This window comes from Musca autumnalis, unplaced genomic scaffold (assembly GCF_047663935.1).
Source record: "Musca autumnalis isolate F117 unplaced genomic scaffold, ASM4766393v1 scaffold_5, whole genome shotgun sequence".
Taxonomy (NCBI): Eukaryota; Metazoa; Arthropoda; class Insecta; order Diptera; family Muscidae; genus Musca; species Musca autumnalis.
Genome location: NW_027412088.1, coordinates 115,939,181 through 115,952,771, shown reverse-complemented (window position 1 = coordinate 115,952,771; position 13,591 = coordinate 115,939,181). Strand labels below are relative to the sequence as shown.

The 13,591-nt window shown below is 33.4% G+C and overlaps 1 protein-coding gene across 1 annotated transcript in view; it reads right to left on the bottom strand.

Annotated features, from left to right (window-relative positions):
- LOC141405235 (uncharacterized) overlaps positions 1–13,591 on the bottom strand; it is a 206,862-nt gene that overhangs the window by 179,831 nt on the left and 13,440 nt on the right. The window lies entirely within an intron of this gene.

The following is a 13,591-nucleotide window of genomic DNA, read 5'->3' as shown; positions in this document are numbered from 1 at the left end:
CATATAATATATTTCTACGATATATTCCCACAAAGAAGACTAAATCTATGTTGAATGACGGTCGTATTGGCCGATAAAATGAAAGTCCGATATCATCGAATAACAAGTGAAAAGGGCGTTAAGTTTGGCCGGACCGAACTTTTTATAGCCTCCACCATAAATTATATTGAAACTAGATTTCAGGCTTTATATAATGTGGCTAAAATCTTAAAAAGTACTGAAAAAGGGCGGTACCGATTTATAGGGAATATATCAAAAAGTGGACCTATACCGTTCAGTGCAGAAATATTTTATAGCTCCAACGGAGACTAAATATATATTTTTAGCATTTTGGTTAAATAATGTTGCTGATCCCTTCAAAATACCGAAAATTGGGAAGTACCGTTCTATCGTACCGTTCAAAACGTGAACCAGCACCCTTCATTCTCTACAGCAATGTTATAATCCGCTAACAAAGACTTATTATCAAATTTCAGCTATTTCGGTTGGATAATGTTGCCAAAACCCTTAAATTTCCCAAAATCGGGAACTACCGTTCTGTGGGGGCTATATAAAAAGCGGGCTTACCTACCTATAGTTCTCTGCAGAAATGTTTTTAGCCACAACGGTTAAATTCTTGAAAATACGGAAAATCGTGTGGTACCATTATATGTCAAAGTTTATATTGTCAATGTTTGATCACAATTGGGATATGTTAAAACGTGCCACTGGGGCCTAACTGTGTTTATGGAAAAAGGCGTAAATATTGAACAATAGCTAGGGTAAATCATGCCTGAGTTATTCACCATTTTTGAACATCTCCCCCCTTTGTGGCTGTGGGATCAATACATATTACTTCCATTTATTGCCCCCGAACGGAAAAAACATTCTGTTTATACTAAAATTAGTTCCAAACTGATTTTATGAGCTAAATTAGTTCCTCGTACGCTTTGATAAATATCTCTATACAGCTATGAGTTAAATAAGCAAGCAAGTTAAAAACAACCAAATATAATGTCCATGTTATAAAATGCTTTGCGTAATAATGGTAATGAACATAAACAACACGAAATCTTGAAGTTAAGTGCATGACTGCATTTCAGCACACAACTATACTTCTATGTGCTGGGTTGCGCTGTTTCAAGATGATGATATAATGAAAATTCAATAACTTGTTATAAATACTCGCATACTGAGGAATTCTTGTATGTGAATTTTCTTTAGATTGAAAACAAAATAAATTAAAATGTCAAACCAATATGATCAGTTTTTGAATGCTCGTAAAATTATATTCAACTCAATATTCATTTTATGCAGCATTATTTATAATACTGAGATTCTATCTTCATAACTTGATTTTGACCTTTCGATAATTAATCCGTACTTTCTGTATTAAGATACAGAATTCACATGTTTTTGTCAATAAAAATAAAAGAAAATATAAATAAAGTCACTCGAAATATATTTTAAACGAATGCTGCTCCAGCGCCTTTTTGACCGGACAAAACGTGGAATTGATGTGTCATCCGCCGTACAGACCTGACTTGGCATCCAATGATTTCATTTGATTCCCTTGGTCAACGATTTGATTTTTTTGAGGTGCGTCTCCCTCGGATTGGAAAATGTGCATCAACAATTGGTTTGAGCGCACGAAAAAGTGTATTATAAATCATGGTGGAGACTACTTGAGAAAACAATGATGGTAAATATTCGCGTCTTCCTTGTTAGGCCAGAAAGTTATCGAGCAACTCTCGTATTAAGGAGTTTCAGGATAAAATCTAAAATGTTTACCATTATTTGTTAATTTTAACTTTGTTCCCAATGTACATTTGAACTTTGTCTCGAGTTGAATGCCTGTTGTAGTGACGCTGCACAATTTGTCGTATCAATAACATATACATCTAATTTCCTTAGATAGTTATAAACCATTAAATATTTTTCAGACATGTCGACACATAGAAATCAAATATCTTATTTCTGACTTAAAGGTTAAATGAAGGAACTATTTACCAAATGTAAAGAATATCAATGACTTCTTTGTTGTTTAAATAAATTAATGGTTGTGAAGAACTTTCGCAATGGGTATTCATCGCCATCACCTTCATCATCTACAGTACAATAAGTATCAGTTCCCAAAGAGATGTATTCAAACGGTTCAAAATTCCATTGTGTAAAAATGTGTTACATTCATTACAGAAGAGCTATACCAAAACGAATGAATAAAAATGAAGATTGTCGTATGGGACGAGTTAACCAACACTAATGATGATTATGTTATGACTAGTTGCCAGTACTAGTGTGCATCTGAAATGATATGTATAAATGAGTCATGCGGCTTGTAAGGTAGTATATGTAAGGTGTTGCATTAGCGGTTGTTAATTTCGCTCAAAAGGTAATAAAGTCTAATTTTTATTATTGTGACAGGGTAATATGTACGAGGGTCACAATTAGAGTGTCCAAAACCAAAACCGAAACCGGTTTTCGCCAAAATCGTAATTTTTGTTTAACCGAAAAAACCGGTTATTTGTGGCGGTTAACCGCTTTAAAAAATAGTAATAATTTTATTATTTCATTAAAATTGTATTCTTGAAAGTAAACTAAACTTAACTAACACAAGGTACGGGCAAAGTTATAAATACCTTTAAATTTGAAAAATATTTTTTGTAAAATGTATAGTTGTGCTAATCTAGCTCAATTGAACGATCAATGAAAAAACTGTGTATACGTAATATCACACGGTAGTTTGTATGACGTTACTCATACGTTTTTGAACTAGTACTAAGAACTTGTCGAATCTCAGGTTACAAAGGGTAGCGATAACAAAATTGTATGTTTGATTCCGGCATTTTACGATAACTTGAGGTTGGCAACGCAAGACGTAGAATCCAGACTTAATAAAATGCAAGCTTAATTCTTTTGGTACACAATTTTAATTTTGCTGTCCGCAGTTTGAGGCTGTATGTCAAATAACAAGGATATTATGAGATAATTATATAATAACAAGTCGTTGTATTTAACCCACTTAAAAACACTGGTCGTTAAAACGCCACCAAAAATGGTTACAAAAATTGACGTAAAACTCGGGTATTTTCGCATATTTTTGTGGGTTTTTTGCATTTTGTTATAGTATCTGTTATCTGTCATTCCACGCCCCTAATGTTTCATTTGCCCTACGCATTTCCACGCATTTGTTCTAAAACGTAAGCAATTTCAAAAAGTCGACTTTTTGTAATTTTCGGCTTTTGAAAAAAATTTAAATATGCCATAAAAATGTAATCAAAAATGTTACATTCATATAAATTCAGTTTTCGGCACTTTTAAAATAAGGCCCGATTGCAGGAAAACTATTCATTTTAGAGAAAAAAAGTTATTTATTAAGAAATACTTAGAAAGTATCAAAAATATAATTTCCATACAAAATTTTAAGTTTTCTCGCTAAAAAAATTCTCGGTGCTAAGTGGGCTAATTTACCCCTTGCTGCACATTTTAAATCATATATTTATCAATTATGAGCAATTTTGTACTTATTTAACAAAATCGGTTTAAACCCGTTAACCGGTTTTGAAAATTTTCGAAAAATGAAAACCGGGTTTTGACAAAAATTTAAAATTTTGGTTCACCGAAAACTGTTTTGATTGGAAAACCCGATTTTTTGGACACCCTAGTCACAGTAGTGCAATGATAAGTATGTCCGCTATGCACACACCTCTGACCAGAACATCACATTTTTGGGCGGTGGCAATTTGTAAATGAAACCAAAACTACTTCAAGTTGGTCTACGGTAACTAGACTTTTGAGGGGATAGATTTCGATGTTAAATGTGTGATGTGTTATGGGGTTAACATACTATATGGGTGCACTTTTGGGGTAACTTAAACATAGGGAAATTCCTTTTGCAATCTTAAGATAGAAAATTCGCTGAAAAATAACTAATAATATTTATAGACTAGAATTGAACATTCTAGTTCAATCATCTGAATCGTTCACCGACTCTCAATCGTTCGCTTACAATTTCGTTCGGTTAATGAAAACACATACATAGATACACCATATAGGAATAAACGGAATAACAACAGAATTAAATTACACCATAACATAAAATTTCAATTTAGATATTTTTATTAAATTCATAAAGAAAGAATAATTTTGCCGTAAGTTAAAAAAAAACACCCCAAGAAAATAATTTGTGATTAAAAAATCAAAAAACCTCATGTTGTGTATGTAGAAATTGAGATTACAAAGATAAGATCTTTGTGTGTTTCTTTTTATTATTTAATTTTTTTCTGTACAAAAGAAGGCAGATTGGATAGGCAACGAATTCGACATTGTATGCCAAAAATATGTTATGTTAAAAATTTTCTCGTTGATCGTACTGATCCCAGTTTAGTGAACTATATCGACTGATTCAATTCATACTCTCTTTTCAATGAATCGTTCAACTATTCGGAACTATGTAGTTCGTACATGAACTATACAACTCTATTATAGACATTGACCAAAAATGATTCTTGAGAAAACAATATATTTACTTCTATTAGGGTTATTTAAACAAAACACATACGGCATAACTTGACAAGTGTGCAATGCACGTTAGTAAACTTTCTTGCTATTTATAGATTGAACTTAATTGAAGAACTTAATTGATCTGAATAGAACATAATTGAAGAACAAACTGATTGGAGTATGTGGATAAAATATTGGTGATAGAACTTTGTGCACTAAGAAAGTTTGAAGGTTACCACCGTTTTCGGCCCAAAGTGGATGTAATTTGGAATTTATGGTTCGATGTGTCAGAAATATTCTCCACCAAAAATTATGCACATAGATTTTTATCAACGTTTTCGGCTTAATTTGGGTATAATTTGGCATTAGGGGTTCCTATTGGCCATGAAATTTCTCTTCCGAAAATTGTGGACATAGGTCCACTTTTTGGAATAGCCCACATATAGCGATACCGCTCAATTTCAGGCATTTTGAAGTTTTACCGACGTCTTCCCCTTCCAAAATTGAATGTAATTTGTCATTTACGGTTCGAAGTGGTCAAGAAACTTCACCATCAAAAAGTGTGGGCATAGGTCCACGTTCTGGAATATACCGCATATAATGATTTCTCCCGTGAAGTTGTGAAGTTTTTGAAAGTTTTCGGCTCAAATTGGCATTTAGAGTTCCTAGTGGTCAAAAAAGTTCTCCACCAAAAATATGGGCATATGTATGTGGACGTTTGGAATAGCCCCCTATAACGGTACGGCACGATTTCGGGTATTTGGAAGTTTTTATCGCCGTTTTCCTTCCAAATTGGATGTAATTTATGTAATTTGGATGCAAACATAATTTGTTTGGGTCCAAACAAATATATGTTTGCAACATTTTGTAACATATCTCAATTTTATTTGTTTGAAATATGCTGTGTGACAAAGAAGAAATCGCATTAAATATTGGTAATAACACCAATAAATTTTGCTTATACATACATATATGAAATATGGATGTACCTATTAGTTACATTATATAATCATTTGATTCCAGATACCGATTCCCGCTCATGACTTTAACTTTGACAGGAGAATTTGTTTTATTTCACAACTAACGAGAAGTGTACAACGATGTTTCTATATTTTTGTTTTCTTCTTTTTAAAAGAATGGCACTACATTATTATTTACGTCTTTTTATAAATTATTCTATTCCGTTTTTCTTTTATTGAAGTCTGTTAAGTATTTCTTGTGCGATGTGGAATTTTGTGAATGTACCTTCGCGTCTGTTGTTGCTTTCGCATTTGGTATTTCTATGCATTTCAATAAAAGAAAAAACACCACCATTTATAAGTGTGTGGTTTGTATTGTGGCTTTTTGGTTTGTATTTATATTAAATCCAAACAAATATTTGTTTGCACTTAAACATATATTTGTTTGCACGACCCAAACATATGTTATGTTTGGAACTGGTTGCAAAAAATAAATGTTTGCTGTAAAATATGTTTGGAACATACATATGTTAGAGAGGCCTTTTTTTCCTCCGTGTAGGGTTCTCTCATGTAACGCTGGATCTCTCTAGGCCAAATAAAAAACTCTCTATGGCATTATCACTTGCGCTTGGAGGTAAAATAGCTTTTTACATGTTTAAAAGAAAATTTCTTTGAAAGATCTTTGGACCAATCGGCGTTGACGGTGTAGTATGAACCACAAGATGTACAAACTATATACTGACACTGACATCGTTAAAGTGTCGCGTTAGAAAGATTACGTTGTGTAGGACATGCCATGAGCAGCGAGAAATATTAAACTAACATCCTCCGCACTATTTTTCTACAGATCGCATGACTCTGACCTAGTAAATCCAATTTTCTATTTTTTTTTTTTTTAATTTTTAAAAATAATATTTTTATCCGGAGTTGACAAAATAACTAAAGACTTCTTAAGTAGCTCATCGGTGGCCATTTCTTTCAAACTCGCTTCTTATCTTATATTTAATAATGAAATCAACGTTTGCTGACACACTTTTTTCGACGAACTTACAACACACTAAGTAACAGTGGCTGCATCACCGACACCGATGACGCTGAGATGCCGACAACCTCTTTAGCATCCAGCGCACCGATATTCCCAACTGAAATATACTTTGTGCTTGAGCAAAGAATTATGCATTGGGGTATTTTCCCATTGGCGTATTTTTCATTTTTGTTGAATGGAAAACCCAGAAAAAAACCAAAAGAAAAACAGTGTTTAATATAAAACTCAAACTTCTGTATATATGTATGTATGTACGAGTGAGTATATACATCAAGACGTACTACATAGTTACATTCACGAAACGACAGACATTCACTTGCGTACTTTCATAAAGCCATAGAAGAAAAAAACAATAAAAGCCTTTTTTGCATTATTGGGTCAATGCTTAAATTGAATTTATTAAATAAACAGCATGTGTATGTGTATGTATGTGCGCATCGCAGCAGAAATGGATGCATGTTGGATCGACTGGTGGTGATTTGGCGTTATTTGCTGATGTTGAGAATATTGCAAGCTACACTTGCAACAGCTAAGCCACAAGTACCAAAGCAACAGCTTCTCCCAGAACGGAGAAATACTGACACATCCTGAATTAACCCATGGCTCTGTGAGAGTGTGTGTGTGTTATTTATACAATACACATATAAGTATTTGTAAGATGAATCTTTAAACGTTTTTTTCTCTTTTTCAAAACTGACGACTGCAATATGTTTTAAATTCTTGTTATCCTACCAACCAACCGACCACTTGGGTCCATCCAAGCTCCATCTTCGGTTGCAAAAATCGGTTCATGTACTAATATATGAGCGTTTGTGTACATGAACATGTGAAAGTATGAAGATTTCGTGTAGAATGAAACCTCAGAAACATGATGTGAATATAACTATAAATTTCAGCAAATTCTTAAAACCAATATGTTTGGTACATGAGGAGTTTTCTATTGACTTTCAATTTAAGCGTAAAATCTGTAAATACGTGTAATAGATGTGTTCAAAGTTTTTAGCAAACATTTGATGACTTTCAGCATGACGAATTGTGTATAAAGTTGTGATAGTGGTAGTGGTAAGTGGTAAACATTTTGATTATATATTCTTCTGTAATCGTGTAATTATGAACAATGTTGAACCGTTGAATAAACTGACCAATTTACTCTATTATTCATGGAAAAATTTAAAACAGAATAACAATTAATATCAAAGCCATACAGAGATTTTTATTCTTCTCTGAACAAAAAGTCTGATATACGAATGTAATTTTGCTAATTTGGCCAGAGAAATATTCCTTGTGTAAAGTTGTGCAGATGAAGGTTACATTGTGATAGTAGTGTGTATTGCTACATACGCTGCGGAGGCTCTTTAGAGAAACATCAAGACTATCAATTCCCACACCTATGCTATTACCTTCCACTATTACATCAAATATTACACATAAAGACATTCCCGATGCTGATGTCGTTTTAATTCTCCTATAAAAATAAATGGTTTGTTTACACTGATCTCCCCTAATGTCATTTTAAATGTATTTGTACTTGTATATTGTTAAAAGGAAAGCAACAACGTAGAACCAACCAATTGGAATAACATCTACGCTTCACAATGTTTATTCTATTTCATGGCCGTATAGTTATTAGGATAGCCAACTACTTTCTAAAAAAGTTCCATAAAAAACCGACAAAACGAAACCAATGGTGTGATGGCATCTACCATTGTATTTACAGTTTTGTGGCATCATGTACAGACTATTGTAAATATTATTCGTTTATAATCCAGAGTTACTGTATATTTTTTTGTGGGATCGAATGGGTGTTCGATAATGTGCAATATCGGTTTGGTTTATAGGTGTTACATATGTATATAAAAATTTCTTAAATAACGAAATTAATGTTTTACTTAACGCTGTTGGAAATTATTTCCTGTTGTGTGGCTGTGTAACTATTTACCGATAGTTATCGACAAAGGGATGTTTTAGTTTATTTATAATATCACTAATTAAAGACATTTTTCTTATCGTTAAGACTTATCGACACAACCAGTGCTGTAAGCTTTTATTTATACTTTTAATTCACCATTTTCCGTTTTTATTTAAGCGTTTTTTTTTTGTCGAAAAGCCAACGATAGTTACTGAATCCCACTACTGAAGTTAAATGTGAACATATGTATGTGGCTACAGTGATTTTCAACATTTTAAAGGCAATCGTGTGCAAACAACCCTCTGCTATAGATTGTAGGAAAATACAAACCCAAACGACAAAACCGCTAGTTGGGTTTTGTTTTGTGAGATCAAGCTATGATATTATAGACTCATCTAAACATGGCTAAATACTGACTTTTTATAACAAATCGGGGCTATATCTCTGAAACCAATTCGATTTTTTTACCTCTGCAGAAGAAAATTAAGAAAATATTTTGGAAATTAATTAGCTCGAAAAACTGTATTTATTGCATCGACATTTATAACCATAAATACATATCTCCAAAAATTTTATATTTTCGTAGTGTTTTCTTTGAGAATAATATTCGAAATGAAATACACAACTCTATCACGTTTTTTCAAGTATATTTTTCAGTGACAATTTGATAATTACATATGTATATCAACAATGCAGAGAAATCGAAAATATGGGAATAAACTGCCAATGTGAACAGTGCACAGTGGTGGCACTTACATGGGAAGGTGTGACAAAAATACTTCTAGATAATATATCGAACTAAAATTTTTATCAATAGGTCCTCGTGGCCTAAAAAAACACTCTAACAAAAATAATGCAGTCCTACGTCCAAGATTTCGCGTGGTTCCTATGTAACGAATCATCTTGAATTTAAGTATTTTACTGTTACCAAGACATTGTTCAACCAGGAGTTATTATTGCATAGTAAGCATCCCTACGAAAAATTGTCAGTATTAGTCCATGATTTAGTTAACTCCCCATATGATTTATATATCGATTTATTTGAGCAGATGTCAACCAAATATTCGAACCGAATAGGTTTTAATAATGAACTCAGAGTTCAGAACACTACCTTATAAAGAAATTTTATATTGGTCCACTTTTGAGTACAGCCTCCATATAGGGTTACCATCCTTTTTCGGTGCAGCAGAATTACCTGTATATATAACGCCTTGCTCGCCGTCTTCTGATTACGAGCTGCCTCTATACTGGGCATAGGCTGTCTATAAATTGTCTCCATCTCTGCCGGTTTGTAGCTACTTCACTCAGTTCTGCAATGTTATTATAGGATCTTCCAAGACTGTGGGACATAGAGTTAATTTCTGATATCGTTGACCTTCTCCATGTTGTTTTCGGTCTACCCCTTTTTCGGCTTCCTTGAGGGTTGTAGACTAATGCACGGTTGCATACTTCTTCTGGTGTTTTTCGCAGTGTGTGGCCAATCCAGCCAAATTTTCTTCTACGGATTTCGATATTTATGTCAACCATATTTGCTTTCCTCCACAGATGTTCGTTAGATATTCTGTTTGGCCAAAAAATACGTAAAATTCTACGTAGGCACCTATTAACGAACGCACGCAGTTTCCTCTGTATGTTCTCTGTCACAAACCATGTTTCGCAGCCATATAATAATACAGAGAGAACACAAGCCTTAAAAATTTTAATTTTCGTCCGGGTGCTATAAGTATTCGCATTCCACACATTCCGCAATTGTGTAAATGATTCGAGGGCTTTGCCAATACGGGTTTCAATGTCTTTTATGGCACCGCCATCTTCGGAGATGCAGGTTCCAAGGTATGTGAACTCCTGTACTCGTTCTACACATGCATCAAAGAGGTTTAGTTGTTCCGTGGATGTCGAGTTTATTCTCATTTCTTTGGTCTTTGCCGTGTTGATTTTAAGACCCACTTTACTGGATTCTCTCGCAAGATCATTTAGTTTTTGCTGCATATCGCAAAGCCTATGCGAGAGTTCGCATTTGTCGTCAGCGTAATCCAGAGATTCCAACCTTTCGTTAGGTTTTAGTGGATCCCACACAATACCTCTAGGTTTTTCATGGTAGGCACGACTCGCTACGGCATCGATCACAACCAAGAAGAGCAAAGGTGACAGAAGGCATCCTTGCCTAACACCCGAGATTGTATTAAAGGGTTCTGACATTTTACCCTCGTGCATAACTGTACATTCGAAATTGTCGTAGCTGCTACGTATAATCGAAATTATTTTTTGTGGCATCCCCAGGTTTTTTAGTTCTGCCCAAATGCATTCTCGATGTATGGAATCAAAAGCCTTCTCATAATCGACAAAAAGAATGTACAAAGGGGAACGCATTTCAATTGATTGTTCGATAATGATCCGTAGGGTATTGGTTTGATCGACGCAAGAGTGTCCGCTTCTAAATCCAGCTTTTTCTGGTCGCAATTTGTCGTCAACTTGTTTGACGATGCGCTCCAGCAGTATTTTCATGAAAACTTTCATTATTATACACAGTATAGTAATACCTCTCCAGTTATTGCAGTTTGTGACGTCACCTTTCTTTGGGATTTTAATAATTATACCCTTTAACCAATCTTTTGGGAAAACTTCGGTATTCCAAATCTGTTGAAAAAGTGGATGTAGAATGTTTCCGAAGAATACGGGGTCACATTTTAAAATTTCAGCGGAAATGTTGTCAGTTCCCGCAGCTTTTCCATTTTTTAACGATTTAATGGCATCAACAATTTCTTCTTTCGACGGCGGTTGGGTTTCGATGGGAAGAACTGGTGTAGTGTCGTTGTTGGTTACTACGGTATCTTCTCTGTACACATTTAGTACTCCCATAAAGTGTTGTCTTCATCTCTTTAGTTGCTCGTCAACTTGTGTTAAAAGCTTCCCTTCTATGCTTTTCACCGGTAGAGTTTGTTTTATTTGCGAGCCTGCGATTTTCCTTGTAATTTTAAAAAGGTCCTTCATGTTCCCCACTGCTGCAGCGTCCTCTGCCTCCGAAATCATCTTGGACATACTTGCCTTCTTGTCGTCCCGTATTGACTGTTATTACCTGTAATAATGTATTTTTAGTTCTCAGTGCAGGGAAAATCTCCACGTTTTGGCGTGGCCCAACATTAGGGTGTCCCAAAAAAGAAAAATTATTTGAGAAAGTGAATATACCCAAAACTTTGTCTTTTTCTTTCACGAGTTTTCAATACGGCTCTAAGTTACCATGACAATAGAAATCTCTAATAGTACAAAAACATTATATTGAACATAAATGTAAGAAAGGATAATAAAAACAATTTAAAAATGCAATAACTATTTAAACTAAAATTCAAGCAACTAAAAAAGGGAGTTAAACTTTTGGTCATAACTGCCAAAACTGCGAATTTCCGCAAAAAGTCTATACAGTTTTGAAATCTACAGGCGCTAGCCTACAATTTGGTACTAGTGGCAATTCTTGCGAAGTTTTGGAAAATAACTAAAACTTTAAGGAAATCCATACATCTATATTAAATATTTTCATTTTGAACAATATTATAACCAAAATATTTGGCAACCCTTGCAATTTACGGGAATTTTCATAATTAGAAAAATTAAGCTTAGACAATTTACTAAATGTTTCAACTTTAGTTAAGGCGTTAAGAGTAGTCCTTTGTTTCATAAATTCGCTTAGAATATAACTATTTTTTTCTCATTTTAAATACATTTTTTCTTCAAAATTAGTCATGTTTGTGAGGCTTTTTCTCCTTAAGAACCGCGAAAAATGGAAAAAAATGAGTTGAGTTTCGAAAAATTTGGAATGTTTTGAAGCTATTTGCATCTTTAAATTTTTAAAACGATGACATCAATTTTTTGATTTTTGTCGTTGGGCGATATAAAATATCGCCTAAACAATGTGAAATGAGCATTTTAGAGTTTCAGAATGTTCTGAAGAATTGCTGAGCATATAATATAACATTTTTGCATACTCCCAATGGTTTAGTTGCTGCTGACCAGAATTCCAGAAATTATGTAGAATTTTCTAAATTTTACCGATTTTGATACGGTAGATGGAGTTTTTCTAAGTGGTCTGTTCGACATTTAAGTTTTACTACTTTAGGGCTACAATATTAATAAATACTACAAGGCAAAATTCTTATTCGTTTCAGAAGTTAAGACCCTTGCAATGCAAAAAAAATAGTTTTAGACCGGTTTAGATGAGGTCATTAAATGTAAACTGGATCTGAAAAGACAAAATCCAATCCAAATTAATATGTTTTTTTTTTTCAAAAAATGTGTACTAGAAATTGGGGAACGACGTATTGCTGCACATTACATTTACATTTTATATGTATAATATCCCTATGTCGATGTAATAATGGAATTAAACATTTTTTGTGATTTATACACGTTTTTTACGCTCACTGTATAAAGTTAGGCAAGAAATGTATTACAAAGAACAAAATTGTAGAAAATTTCATATTTATTGTTAGTTTGTAGCAACAAATTATATAAAAACTATACGGTTTTTTGTGCAAATATCTTTTTTCAATTGAATACTGTTAGACCATTATTGGCCGCAAAAGTCATAAAAATTCGTAATGACTACAAAAATTTGCAAAAATTATTAGTTTCATAGTACTGCTTTTCCCGTTACAAATACATTTATTGACACTTCAAAGTAGTATGTAATTCTTATTTTAGTCTGTATTTGTTATAAATCGCAAATAAGATTTGCCTATTTTGACGGAATATTGTTTTGAAGACCAATAACAAAAGATGTTCACAAAACAAAAAACCATATAATTTTTACATAATTTGTTGCTACAAACTAACAATAAATATGAAATTTTCTACAATTTTGCTCTTTGTAATACATTTCTTGCCTAACTGTATATATTTATTTGTATGGTCCGCTGGAACGACAGACATGCTCCAAAATGTCCCATGTAAATATGTAAGTAATAATATCATCCCTTGTTCGTTTTAACCTTATGGACATTTGAATTCTGAAATATTCAAATTTATACAGCTGAATTTTTTGTTTATTTCTTCCTTCTAGCCAATTTAACGAATTCAGTAGTGCAACATTTTCCGTAATTATTTCTTGCATTTTTGCGAGTTCATTGCTAGCGTTGATGATGGAGGCACAATGACATAAACGACAGTGGGATGGCTGCAACTGCAAGTCGTGATGAGAGAATA